At 37.5% G+C, this 15473-nt stretch overlaps 1 pseudogene; it reads right to left on the bottom strand.

The window, feature by feature from the left end:
- Window positions 1-7560: 7560 nt before the first annotated feature.
- Window positions 7561-8016, bottom strand: LOC113196850 (high mobility group protein B1 pseudogene; annotated as a pseudogene).
- Between the last annotated feature and the right edge of the window lie 7457 nt (window positions 8017-15473).

Below are 15473 nucleotides of genomic sequence, written 5' to 3'. Positions count from 1 at the left end.
GGAAGGAAAAGAAAGGGCAGATGAATAAACAAAATGTGGTATACATCAGGGAATATATGTTTAGAAAGGATTGAAATTCTGATAATGCTACAATGTAAAGAACCACAAAAACATGCAGAGTGAAAAATTCTAGACACAAGACAAATATATTATAATTTTATAGATTATGTACCAACAGTTGGTAAATTCATGGAAAATATAATAAAGGTTATCAGGGGCTAGGGGGATAAAAAAGGGGAGTGAATGGGTAGGGTTTTTTTTTGTAGGGGGTGAGGAATAGTTTTGGAAATGGATAGTGGTGATGGCTGCACAACATAGTGAATGTAGTTAGTGCCACTAAATTGTACACCTGAGAATGGGTGAGGTGATGAGTTTTATGTTAAATATAGTTTACCATAATAAAAAAGCTAAGGTTTAGAATATCTGGTTTTCACCTCTTTTGCTTCATGAACATAAAACAAAAGCAAATCTTCCCTTTTCTTTCCAGAAGCCTTATTTAATTTCATTTGGAGCTTATTTTCAAAGATTTGTGAAATAACTCATCTGAAGAAATTTCATTTTGGAGCACCCAGGATAGGCTGTGACCTATTATCAATTGACACAAGATTCTGGAAGATTTTTGCCAATATGTTGAAGACACTGCCACAAGGTGGTGATAGAGATTATAAATAAGTAACATTAAATTTCTCTCTTCAGAGCAGCAGTAGGGAACACTGTATTACAATATTTTATATGAGGCAGTAAACCACCCAATAGTCTTTTAGTCTTTAAGCTTCCACAGTACCATTTATTGACTTCAGAGTATAACCTCAAATCTTACTTAACAGATCGGTTGCCTCCCTTAAATTTCAAGAATTAAAATGAGGAGAGGGGAAAAGTAGCAATAAGAATTTCTATCTAATTTTAGCCCGTTAAACCATTATCCCCCACTGGGTGGTAGTTATTAGATTTAGAGACAATAAGAGGAACAATGATTTTTAAATAGCTTTCTATATTGGTGGGGTTCTTTTTATTTCTCTATGATCATAAGCTATTCTTATGGCCTATCGAGAGAATCAAGCCCTGAAAATAGCATCAGCCAACAAAAATATAATGCATTACTACACCTATATTTTACAATGTATAAATGGCCTATATTAAATTTATATTATGAGTAAAGACATGCAGGGCATTTGCTTTTCAGAAAGGATTCAAATTAGGCTTTTTTAGTATTTGGTAATTTCCTAAGGAATCAATATTTATAAGATGAATAAAATTAAAATTTATACACACAAATATATGTATGCTGAGAAAAATAACCAGCATAATAACACAGTAGAAAGAAGCATTGGAGTTAAGGAACCTGAATTCAAATTCTGGCTCAACTACCTAGCAGTCATGTGACTCTAGACAAATTACTTAATGTCTCTGGGCTTTAAAATCCTTTTTTTGTAAAATGGAGGCAATTGCGCCTACTTTCCAGGCTTGTTCAGTGTTCTATTTGAGCATGTGTTTATCTGGAGAGGTACCACAGAACCTTATTTAAGCACATGAACTCTAGATGACCTTCCTTACATATGTATGATATGAAGGATAGCTTCACTCAAATGCAGCATAAGTGAGTTCAAAAGATTAATGAAGTTGGAAGACAACATAGAATCCTTTACTACCAATCTAACCTCTTCATTTTAAAGAGGAAAGTCAATTTAGTGGAGGAAGGATAGTCTTTTCAACAAATATTGCTAGCATTAAAAGGATATACAGAGGGTGGGGGAGGGAGAGAAAGGGAAAAAGAGAAAGAAAAGAACCTCAACCTAAAATTCAACAATATACAAATATTAATTAAAAATGAATTATGGATTTAAATGTAAAACATATAACCACAATGAAAAAGAAAGTGAAGTTCAGCAAGGAGACTTGGTTTACCAAAGTTCACCCAGTGAACCTGTCATTTAGAGCTTGCTTCAATAAATTATTATTCACTGGTTCAACACATTCCATCTGCCCCTAATAATTCTGCTACTCCATGCTCCTTCAGAGTAAAAGATTTCCACTGCATTAACTGGGTATTTGTTGATGCTCTTTTGATCTTGCATAACTTTTTCATGCTACTTCAATGGTTCATGCAACATTCACCAGACAAATGCGATGTGCCAGGCATCCTGCAGGATTACAGACTCTAAGAGGTTTCCCATTTCAAGAGTCTTAGAGTCAATGGGGGCAAAATGGGAGTATCATCCTAACGAGTTTTTTTTTTTTTTCCCCCTCAAACAAGGTTTAAAACCCAACTAGGGGGCAACAACCAAGCTTTTCCTTCCTTTTCATCAGGTGAGCACAGCTAGGCCATTGGCTAATCTTGAGATTTTTTTTTTTTTAATTTCAAAATTTTAACTTCTAATTGATTTTTTAAAGATAAATGACAGCGGAATGCATTCCAATTCTTATCACACATATAGAGCACAATTTTTCATTTCTCTGGTTGTATATAAAGTATGTTCACACCTGACGACACTGGCTGCCTTGTCCTATTAGGACGACTGTAGTCTACAGAGATTAAAGGCAAATTCTCCATAAAGTGAAAGAGGAACCCAGGTCATTCCCCGGGGACTGGTGGCCACCTCTCTCATATCTTGGTCTGCGCCAGGCATCGGCCGAACCCGTCAATGGCTGGAGAAAGCCTGACCAGGTAAAGGAAAACCCCCAAAGCTCCACACGCTTTTTTCCAGTACACAGCCAGCGGCTGCCTCGCGGCAAATTAAAGGCTGCTTTCCCTCGCCAGGCCCATCCCTCCAGCTCCTCAAAAGTCTGAATGTTAAAGTTACTGGACAGTGGGGATGCGGGTGTTCCCACCCCATTTGTATTTCCCTTCTCCGTCTCCTTTTTTAAATGTTTGAAAATTTTCCTCATCAAAAGTCGGGGGAGGGGGCTGGGGTTGTGGCTCAGAGGTAGATCGCTCGCCTACCATGCGTGAGGCCCTGGGTTCGATCCTCAGCACCTCTTGAAAATAAAGACATGGTGCCCACCTATAAGTAAAAAATAAACATAAAAAAAAAAAAAGTCGGGGGAAGTGACCTCCCCTGGGCCGCCTCTTCAGCCCCGGCGTTTCTGCTTCTCAGAAAATGTTTGACTCTGTGAAGTACTTTAAAATCAAACAGAGGCTCAAACAAGAAGAAAAGAAAAACGTTTTTAACACGAAGAACACAGGACTAACAACGCCCAAGCGTCCTTTCTCAAGAGACCTGGGCTCTGAACAGCTCTCACCTTAGCGGGTCAACGCCTCGCTCTCACCCGCACTCAACGGCTCAAACAAGCCCTCTCAGGCTCATGAATAATCCGCAAAGGCTTCCTGGGCGGGGTCAGATGTTTCCTCATGAATAATGTATTTTTCCTCCACCGACCGCGGGAGGCGTAGCACAGCCAAATGAATATGCAAAGCCGCGGCGTGTGGCGGCTAATGCTCGCCGGCTGGAAGGCGGGGGCCCCCCTCGGCTCACAGCTGAGTTCCGGCGCCGGCTCTTAGTGCCGCTCTCCCGCAGCTAGAGCCACACATCTCCTCACTTCCTAGGGCTGGCGCCGCGCTCCGGGGTTAGAGGGACCCCCACCAAGCTCGTGCTGCCTTGGGAGCTGGGGGCGCGGTCAGGGACCCGCACCGAGTTCACGGGGCCTCGGGAAGCTTGCGGCGGACCTGGTCTGTCTGGGCAATCCGTAGAATGAGAACAGTCTGTTCGGGGGCTCCCACAGGCGGTGCCTGCCCGCTGAGGTGAGGCGGCCGGGCTGGGTGGGGGTGAGGTCCCGGGGGACTTTGGGACCCAGAGACGGGCCACTGCGAGGCGGGGGCCCAGAGAGGTCCCAGGCCAACGCAGGACTGAGGGAGCCCTGGCCGGATAGAGCTTGGAGGGGTCTGACGTTGAACAGACGGACGGGTTAGGGATCCAAAGGGCAAAGTTCCTCAGTTTTCCAGGGCATCTCCCACCTCTTTCCTGCTAGTGACCCATTATGTATTTTCAACTTTAGTGTGTAATTATGCAAACTAAAAAGTCTACCTGGATTCTCCTTACCCGGTCCTGAGCTCAGTCCCTTCCTCAGAGGTAACCGTTGGCAGCCGCAGGGCCTGGTTTCCCTACGGCTTTTCCCATGTGTCTAAGTACATCTTTTCTAACCTGGACAACTTTCCAAAGCTTCTTGGAGTCCTTTCAGCTTCTGCAATGGGATTTCCTGAGACAGTGGAGTAAAGAGTGGGCCACTTGATAGCTAGCTGTTCTTATTTTGTTCCTGCCGGAAAGAAAAAAGATCCAAGCTGCTGAGAACAGGAGTTTCAGAAAAATGAGGTATTATATCCCATGTGATTCAAATGTATGATATGTCAAGGTCATTGTACTGTCATGTGTAACTAATTAAAACAAACAAACAAAAGAATAGAATGAAGAAAACTGTGATTTCCAATGAAATACTCCTTCCTAGCAGGTTTTTGCAATCTCAGCACTAATATCATCCTTCTCCTCAGTCCTGACAATCAAAGCTGCCTCCAGTCTTGGCCAGAAGTTCCCTGGGGAGCAAAATCACTTTCAGTTGATTACTGCTTTAATCCTATACTTCCCAGAAATAACTGCTTTTGAAGCTCCGACCACACACATAGATGGTCTTGTTCCATTCCAATGGACCACTGGCTCCTCTATGCTGGCTGTCCTAATTGTCACCTGCCTTGGGTTCTGAGCTCAGTCAACTTATACCATGTCCAAAAACCTCCTCCCTTGCCCCTTACTAATGGCAATCCTTCCCACTCAATTATTTTCTCTCACTTTTTATTATTGTTTCCTTCACAGAATTTATGTCAACCAGATTTCATTTATCTGTTAACCTGTTCTTCTTTCTTAACCATAGTCTATAAATAAGCTGCATCAGAGGCCTGAATTACCACCCCAGGATTCTCAGTACTCAGCACAGTACCCAGCAGACAATGGGTATTAAAAAAATATTGGTGGACTGAAAAAATAATTTATCCTTTCTTTCTTCTAGTTGCTTCTGTGAAGTTTCTCTTACTCTTTCCCCTGCTCATTCCTTGCTGATCTCCTTGAGACTTTTGTTTAGAATCTGAATGGATGAATGAGCACCTGACCCTGGCCCTGCAGTAGGAGCTATGGGAAAAGCGTTCACCTTTCGGACTAGCTTATCAACTCATTGAGGGCAGGAGCTGCTTAATTTCATTTTATTTGTTATATTCATGGAAGGTTTTCAATAGATATTTGAATAAACTAACTCAAACAATTTCCCAGCTTCTGCCCATACATCCACCCTTTTAGTGATAAGAGACTTGAAAATCTTCGATTTCAAAGCAAAATGTCTTGTTTAGGGATGGGGAAATGTGTATTGCACTAGAAGTTGATCATTATTCATGAAATATGTCAAAATTCTCCGTTTGTTAAAATTTTCCCAAAACTTATTATACACATAGTAACAGGCAAAACAGGTGAAAGGAGGACAGGAAGGAATATCTTATTTGAGGTGACTTTCACTGGCTGGATTTAATTAGTTATTTTGAGATGAGATCTTACTGTGCTGCCCAAGCTGGTCTTGAATTCCTCAGTTCCAGTGGTCTTCTGTCCTCATCCTCAAAAGTGCTAGGATACAAGCAGGTGCCACTGCACCCAGATTCACTGGCAAGATTTTCTCTTTCCACTTTAGAAACATCTGTGTCATGTGACTGTATCAGATACAGTCACATGACACAGATGTTTCTAAAGACACAGTCTCTAATCATTGACCCTTAATCTTTGAGTGCTAAGGATGATTTTTCATTCTCAGTTAATGAGAATTCATGGTTCTCTCTTTGATCTTAATAATTTTATTTTGGCAACATGTGTTAATAGAATCTTGTGGAGTCAGGCTCTCAGCTTTTAGAATCTCAGAGGTTCTGCTGAGAAACCAGACAACACATTGTGATACAACAAACAGCTCACTTTTGCCTACTTATACCAATCAGAACTTTGCCCATCAAGTTCAGATAAATCTTGGATATCTTCTCCAAAAGATGGGATACTTGAGACTTTTCAAAACACACATATTGAATAGAATGTATCCCCAGGACATCTCTAGAGGTGTCCCTGTTCATTGTGATTATGCACACTGAGATTGGTTAGAAAGAAGCTAAGTAGGAAGGGTGGTTTATTTTTTGCTATTTGCTTTCAATTTTCAATATAACTCCTAAAATCAATATAACTTCCAGTTATCAAAAGCTGACACCACTGTATTTGTCCATTCATCAAGCATTTATTTTATACTACCATTTTATAAAGCATTCCATTTGGTACCATATGGATCAGAGACATAATTACTTGGTCTCTGAGCTTTGGGAGATTATGGTGTAGTGAGAGAAGGAGACTCATAAACATATTCCTTACATGGAAAATAGTGGTTAATTTGAATTGTCAACTTGGATTAAGAGATGCTGAAGATTAAGAGGCTTCTGGATGTGTCAATGAGAGTGTGTCTAGGAATGATTGGCACGTGGGTTAAAGAACTACAGTAGGGACCCTCCCTAAGTGTGGGCAGCACCGACAATGGGGTGGTGGCTTGGCTGGAATAAAAAACTGGAAGAACAAGGAAGCAGCAGCAGATGCAAGCTTGATTCTTCTAGAAGGGACTCTTGATTGCTACTGCAATTGCCTGAGGATCTCAGAATCTTGCTCCTTCACTCTTCCAAAGTGGACTCTGCCAGTGATCCTCCAGCGAATTTCCAGAAGCCTTAAGTCTTGGACTGGGATAGCACTGTGTATCCCTCTTGTTATGAGGCTGTTGAACTGCACATCCACTGGGCTATTGGTTCCTCCAGCTCTCCAACCTGCTGAAGGCCATTGTGAAATATCCAGCTTCTGATTGTATAAACCTATCTAATAAATCCTCTTTTTATAATCATACCTCCTGTTGATTCTGTTCCCGTAGAGACTCTGACTAATACAAATATTTTGCAAATACTAGTGGAAGTAGAAAGCATATGATAGTGTGTAGAGAAGGAAGCCATGAGTCTGAATAGGGAATCAAGACTTACCTCTCCTCTTAGCCATGAGTAGGGTACTGGGATTGTAAAAGCAACATTTAGCTCTCAGGAGCCTTGTTGACAGGAAAAAAAGGTCTTATACTTCCTTTCCTCTCCTGATTTTAAAATGGTGGGCAAAATGTCTGTTTCTATTGGTTTGAAGTAGTCTAACCATTGCCAAAGAACAAATAAAGGAAATTATATAGGCATGTTCTTCTCCTAAAATGCCACTTCCTTTGTGAAGCTGTCTTGATTCTTTGCTGAACTTCACTTTCTTTTTTATTATAGTTTTATGTTTTACATTTAAATTTATTATTTGTGTTTTTTTAACATTTCAATTTTTTTCTTTAATAGAAGTGAGTTGTGTACAGGGAGGTTAAAATACTTCATAGACAAGAGAAAAAACTGCACTAGAACCAACTTATTCATTATCATCATCATCTTCCTTTTCCTCCTCATCCTCATCTTCTTCCTCATCTTTCTCCTCTTCCTTCTTTTTCTTCCTTGACAACCCCCCCTTTTTTTTCTGCATCAGGTTTTCCTTTAGCTCAGCAGGCAGCAATATCCTTTTTGTATTTTTCCTTCGGCTTAGCATCTTTCTTTTCATAAGGCTGCTTATCATCTGCAGCAATGTTATTCCACCTCTCTCCCAGTTTCTTTGCAACATCACCAATAGATAGGTCAGGATGTTCTTCTTTGATTTTTGGGTGATACTCAGAATAGAACAAGAAGAAAGCCGATGGAGGCCTCTTAGGTGCATTGGGATCCTTGAACTTTGTTTTTGTTTCCCCTTTAGGAGGGATATAAGTTTTCATTTCTCTTTCAAAATGGGCCTTGTCTGCCTTTGCCATGTCTTCAAATTTTCCCCCTTTCTCTTTAGCAGACATGGTCTTCCACCTCTCTGAGTACTTCTTAGAAAGCTCTAAGAAGTTGACTGAAGCATCTGGGTGCTGCTTCTTATGCTCCTCCCAGGAAGTTTGCACAAAGAATGCATATGATGACATTTTGCCTCTCAGCTTCTTAGTATCTCCTTTGCCCAGGTTTAATTGTTCTTCAAAATTGCCCAGTGCCTGTCCAGCTCTCACTTGCTGTCTCTATGGAACTCAATGTACTGCAATGGCTGTAAGAGTGAGAGCCACACACTGTCTCGGCTCTGTAACATTCCCATGATCCATTTTATGTTAATATTTGTACATGGTGTGAGTTTTAGCATGAGGTTCTTTTTTTTACTCCTTTCCTTCCTCTGTTCCTTTCTTTTTCTCTCCTTCTGCCTGGGACATCCTCTTGTTCTTACATTATTTGTTGAAAAGACTATCCTTCCTCCATTAAATTGACTTTCCTTTTCTTTAAAATGAAGGGATTGAATTGGTAATAAATGAAATCTCTGCTTCCTTACAGCTTTATGAATCCTTTTAATCCATTTATGCTGATATGCACTTCATTTAAGCAAAACTATTCTTCGTATCATACATATGCAAAGAAGGTCATCTAAGGTGGGGTTGTGCCTCAGTGGTAGAGTACTCACCTGGCACGTTCGAGGCCCTGGGTTAGATCCTCAGCACCACATTAAAAAAATAAATAAAATGAAGATATTGTGTTCAACTACAACAAACAAACAAATAAATGTACATAGTTGCAGTTCAAAATCTATCTGTTGTGTATCATTAATTTATAGAGGATTTTCTTGTAAAAATATAGTTTTGGAAGTTTGGGAAAGATGTATAGAAATCTTTAGTATATAAAAATTATTGTAACATCAAATATGATTATTTTTTGAACGGATCTAGTAAGTTTTGGGTTTTGCTTCACTTGAAATGGCAAAAAATATGGTCTCAATAAACACAACAACAGCTGGTTAATCTTTTTCTGATAATCTTGGATTCACACACAGAAGGAGTAAAATAGTAAGTAATTGTGCCACCATTTAAAATAAAGTATTTGATACACCACAGTGAATCTCAACATGTGTACATGCACGAGACTGTGATCCTAATTAGAATAAGATATATTCCTTGCTTATATAAATATATCAAAATAAATTCTACTGTCATGTATAAATAAAAAACCCCAATTAAAGTAATAAAATAAATAATAAATAAGATAGAATATTTGAGATGTAGGTCAAAAGATAAGCCTAAAGTGATTTTTTTTCCAAGAGAACACAGAAATCTTGACTTTTCAAGAAGATCATTAATTTTTTTATCACAGAATCAGCATATCAAACATAAGAATGAATGATATGGATACGCTGTGAAATTTCAGATGTTTGTGGATCCAATATGCAAGCAAATACACAAGCAAAAGACACTTGAAAGAGTTCTAATCTTAATTTCCATAGTTATGAAATATCTTCTAGGTTTTAGATATTGAATCAGAACAAGGTGATTAAAAAAAATCAGAGCTATTCTCTGAGAGTGTGTGATCTCTGATAGTCATACCTCCTGGGGCCATTAGCATGTGAGCTTTCAAAATTAAGCAGAACTGGGCTGGGGCTATAACTTAGTGGCAGACTGCTTGCCTAGCATGCGTGCAACACTGGGTTCAATATGCAGCACTACATAAAAATGAACAAAATAAAGGCATTTGGTCCATCTACAACTACAAAAAAATTAAGTAGAAGTTGTACTTCAATAGGAAACTTCCACAAGACACTTGCTCAAAGGGAGAAACAATAGTAACAACAGAATATTAAAAACTGAAAGGGGCTTGGCTATTTTGAAAAATGATTTATGTCTTTTTACCTTCATGAAGCAAGCTCATTCTAAAACATCAGAAAAAGAATCTACCATGTTTAGACGCAAGCAAGTAAGCAAGCCCAACACTTAGGAAAGCAATGGCTACTTCATCATTTTAAGTAAAGGGAAAGAAAAAGGGAATTTTCATTTTGGGGAGTCAGTCTAGAAAAACTCCTACGTTGTGAATTAAACTTTTGGCATTTTTAAAAATTTTAACTAAAATTTTAATTTTTATATATGACAACAGAATGCATTACAATTCATATTACACATATAGAGCACAATTTTTCATATCTCTGGTTGTACACAAGTAGAGTCACATCCTTCATGTCTTCATAAATGTACCTAGGGTAATGATGACATTGCATTCCACCATCTTTCCTATTCCTATTCCTCCTCCCTTCTACTCCTTCCCCATTTCCCCTTTGCCCTATCTAGAGTTCATTTAATCCCCTGCCCCCAGTAACATATTATGAATCAACATCTTTAAATCAGAGAAATCATTCGGCATTTGGGTTTTTGAGATTGGCTAATTTCACTTTGTATTCTCCAGCTCCATCCATTTACCTGCAAATACCATGATTTTATTCTCTTTTAATGCTGAATAATATTCCATTATTTATATTGTATTGTGTATAAACCACAGTTTCTTTATCCATTCATCTACTTTAGTATGCTTTGGGTATAGACCGAGGAGTGGAATAGCTGGGTCAAATGGTGGTTCCATTCTCAGTTTTCCAAGGATTCTGCATACTGCTTTCTATATTGGCTGTACCAATTTGCAGTCCCACCAGTAATGTATGAGTGTGCCTTTTTCCCCACATCCTCACCAACACTTATTGTTGTTTGTATTTTTAATAGCTGCCATTCTGACTAGAGTGAAGTGGAATCTTAGAGTAGTTTTTATTTGCATTTCCGTAATTGCTAGAGATGTTGGACATTTTTTCATATATTTGTTGATTGATTGAATATCTTCTTCTGAGAAGTATCTGTTCAGTTCCTTGGCCCATTTATTAATTAGGTTATTTGTTTTTTGGTGTTAAGATTTTTGAGTTCTTTAAAAATTTTGGTGCCAATACCTGGGCCTGGGTCCTGCATATGTTGGTGTGGGCAGATCTGGGCTGGACCTGAGCTCCTGTGGTGGTCTGCTAGTCAGAAGAGGCAGTCCTGTGCCAGAGCTTGAGCTCTGGCAAATGTCTGCCAGTGGCAGGATGGACCTGGGCCTACTGTGGGCCTGGGTCCTGTGCCAATATTTTGCATTTTTAAGTCTCACTTTTACCACTAAATGGCTGACTGACCCTGGGTAAGTCAATGATATTTTGGATCTTGATTTCCTCATCTAGAAAATTAGAGATTTGCACTGGATGATATTTAAAGTTCCTCCTACCTCTACAATTTTGTAATTTCTCCCCCCTAGACCATTAATTCTTTGTTACAATAGTATTTCTTCATTGATTGAGCAAATATTTATTGAGCACCTGTTTTGTTCCCATAGTGTGATGACACTCAGGATTTAAGAATGTGATAAATAAGACACAAAGTATTGCATATTATATGATTCAATTTATATGAAATATCCAGAATAGGCAAATCCATAGAGATGAAAAAGATTAGTAGTTCTGAAGGCTGAGAGAAGAAGAGTGAGCATGATGACTAATGGGCATGTAGTTTCTTTTAGGAGTGATACAAATGTTCTGGAATTTGATAGTGGTAATGGTTGAATGGTAAAGATATATATATATATATTAAAACTTTGTCCTTATTTTAGCTCACAGTATATGGTCAGTAGGTAAAGGCAACTATGATACAGTATATTTTGCAATGGACACATAATCTGAACTTGATTGTGGTGATAATGAGAATCAGGAAATCATTACTTGAGGAAATTATATTAAGCCATCTCCAGGATATGAGTAGGACCTTGGAATAGAGAAGGACATTTCAGATGGAGAAAATATTGCCAAAGCCTGAGAGCCAGAGGGCATAGAGTCCCTTAGGGTAATTAAACTAGGTAAGAAGGGCTAGTGCATAGAAATGCAAGAGGAAATTAGATTAGAGATTAGGTTAGGGAGGCTTGAGCTAAATCTTGAAACATGCTAAGGAGTTTGGATTTTATTCTGAGGGCAATGGGGAACCTTTGAAGTATTTCAGCCTAGGAAATAATACATTATTAAGTTTGTGACTTGAAAGGAAATCTCTAGCTGCAATGTAAAGAACAGAATGGAGAATGGTAAGACTTGCAACAGGCAGATTGGTGATTGCAACTGTTCAGGCAAAAGTCAAGTCTGGTCTGATCTAAAGTGGAGATTACCATAACATGGATAAACTGAGAAATGAACACATTTGAGAAATATTAAAATGATTGGGCAGGGGAATACGGAAGGGATCAGGGTTGAGTCATATATTTTAAGCTTGGATGATTAGTATTTGATAATGTCTTTCACTTAGCTAGGAAACAGATGTAGATTTTTAGGAAAAATAATTCACATTTGGATATGCTAAGTACATCAAGTGGAACTGTCTAATGGAGAGGCAGAGGTACTATTGATCAGCAACTGACAAGAACAATCTGGGATGGGGATATACATATAACAATAGTTAGAATATAAATTTTCATTGAAAACGAGAGTATATTTGTTCATCCAGGGAGTGTGTTTAGAAGTGAAAAAAGGAAGAGTTCCTAGGACAGACCTGGAAGAACATCAAAATAACAAGGAAAAAATGGGCAGGGAGAAAAGTCTAAAGTAAACAGTGAGAACAACTAGGAGGCTAGAGGAAAATCAGGAGATTGTAATGTTTTTAAGCAAATATGATTTGTTACATATAATGAAATGTGTATCAGAGAGTGTACAAGTTACAAATAATGACTAATTTAATACTTAAATAACCTTATGAAGTAGATACTATTATTATCTCTGTTTTGTAAATGAGAAAACTGAAGCACACTATTTGCCCAAAGTCATATGGTGAGTAAAGTACAGATATGATTTTAGGCAGCCAGCTTCAAAAGAATGCAAATACTTAACTGCTGTGCTATGCTACCTCTCCAGAAAAACACATGCTCAGAAAAGAGCCATGGAAAGTTGGATCTATTGTCTCCATTTTACAAAAAGAAAACTCAGGCCCAGAGAAATTAAGTAATTTGGCTACAATCACATAACTGCTAGGTAGTTGAGTCAGAATTTGAATCTAGGTCCCTTAACTTCAAAGCCTTTTTCTACTAGATTGTACTGCTGGTTATTTTTCTCTGTATACATAGATTTGTGTGTGTAAAATTTAATTTTACTCACAAATATTAATTCCTAAGGAATTTACCACATATTACCATATACTTAACTTGTTCTCAAAAGCAAATGCCCTAACTGTCTCAGGGTTTTTAGTGATAATATCTATTTAATTCAGGCCATCTGTACATTCTGAAAATATAGGTGTAGTAATGTACCATGTTCTAATTGGTTGACACTATTTTCAGGGCATGTCAGATGGCATCAGTTTCTCTAGACATGCCATCAGAATATCTTATTATTGTAGATCCACAAAAAAGGATCCTACAAGAATAGAAAGCTATTTAAAAATCATCATTCATCTGATTTATTGTCTTTGAAACCAATAATACATCAGTAGGGGGTCCTAGTTTAATAAGCTAGAACTAGATCTGAAACTCATATTGCTACTCACACCCCCACTCCTCATTTTTTTAAAAAGATGATAACTTAATGGATTCAAACACACCAAATGCATTTAAAAATCTATGAATTCACAATAATACCAATAAATCAAAAATAATTGTTTATCATTGCAGGATGTTTGCAAATCAATTTATTGTTTCAGAAAATCTAATGAATAGAGGAAAATAATCAAGTATTTATCTTGTTTTTTTTTTATCTACAAGTAGATAGCAATTATAGTTGGAAGAATTGTTTCATAGAAATAGTCCAACTGGCAAGTAAGAAAGAACTGATAGAATAACACTATATTCCAAACTCCCAATGAAGGTCTAGACAATAACAATTTTTTTTTAAATTGTTGAAATTTAAGGGAGGCAACAGATGTGTTGAATCAGATTTAATGGTTATAATTTGAAGTCAACAAGAGACTTTAGAAGTTTTAAGGACTTATTTGATAGTTTTCAGTCTCATAAAAATATTGTAATAGTGTCTCCTAGTGCCTCTCTGAAGAAGTAATTTGAGAAATTAAATATTAATGTTGTAATCTCTATCACCACCTTGTGGCAATATACTGAAATAATTCTACCTTCTGTTACTGGCAAAAGGCTTCTAGAATCTTGAGTTAATTGATAACACAACAACCTATCCTGAGTGATCCAGAATAAAATTTCTTCATATGGGTTATTTTACAAATATTTTAGACAGAATTCCATAAAACACTGAAAATAACCTCAACTGAAATTAATTAAGGTCTTTGAAAAGAAAAGGGAAGTTTATATTTATGTTGTGAAGCAAAAGAAGTGAAAACCAGATGTCTTAAATACTACTTTGTTTTTACTTTGGTGCACTATATATAAAACTCATCTCACCTATTCTCAAGTGTAAAATTTAGTGGTACTAGAACCTTTACTATGTTGTGTAACTATCACCACTATGCATTTCCAAGTCTTTAAAAAAATTACCCCCGAAAGAAACTCTACCCACTAAACTTCCCATCTTTTTCATCCTCTAGCTCCTGATAACCTTTATTCTATGTTCTATATGAATTTCCCTGTGATGGTTACTTCATCCATGGAATCAGTCAGTGTTTGTCCTGTTGTGTCTGGCTCTTTCATTTAGCATAATGTTTTCAAGGCTCATTTATCTTATAGTATGCATTAGAATTTTACTCCTTTCTAAAGATTGAATAATATTCCCCATATGTACCACCTTTTGTTTATTCATTTGTCTACATTTTGTTGTTGTCATTTTTTTTTTTTTTTGTGACAAGGTCTCATTTAAATTTTCCGGACAGTAGTAATCTCCCTGCATCAAACTTCTGAGTAGCTAGGACTACTGGTGCATACCACCACACCTATTGATTCATACATCTATTGTTAGACATTTGGATTATTTCTACCTTTTTATTATTTCAATTGATGCTGCTATGAGCATTAGTCTACAAGTACCTGAGTCCCTACTTTCAAATTTTTTCAGTGTATACCTTGAAGTGGGATTCTGGATATTATGGTAATTTTGTTTAAATATTTGAGAAATTGCCATACTGTTTCCCACAATGACTGGACCCTCTTACAGTCCACTAGCTGTGGATTAGGGTTTAATTTCTTCCACATCCTAACACTTACTCTTTTCCCCTTTTTGGATAGTCATTCTAATGGGTATAAAGTATACATGTTAAGTTTTGAGTTTGAAATTTACAAACAAATTACATATGAAATTAATTCAAGAGATGTTTTTGAATCCCTGTTGTATGCAGAGCAGTATTACACTCTAAGGGAGTCACAAAAATGAGTAAGATATATTTTTGAATTTTCACATGATTTATAATTTATTTTTCTCCTCCAAATGTATTTTTATTTTTTTTTACTTATACATGACAGTAGAGTGTATTTTGACATATTATACATGCATGGAGTATAGCTTATTCAAATTAGGATCCCATTCTTGCAGTTGTACATGATGTGGAATTTCACTAGTCATGTATTCATATACGCACATAGGAAAGTTAAGTCTAGTTCATTCTTCTGTCTTTCTGTCCATTCCCATCATCCTGCCCTT

Source organism: Urocitellus parryii, chromosome 3 (assembly GCF_045843805.1).
Source record: "Urocitellus parryii isolate mUroPar1 chromosome 3, mUroPar1.hap1, whole genome shotgun sequence".
Classification (NCBI taxonomy): domain Eukaryota; kingdom Metazoa; phylum Chordata; class Mammalia; order Rodentia; family Sciuridae; genus Urocitellus; species Urocitellus parryii.
The sequence above is the reverse complement of the archived record's forward strand: the minus strand, read 5'-3'. Positions and strand labels throughout refer to the sequence as shown.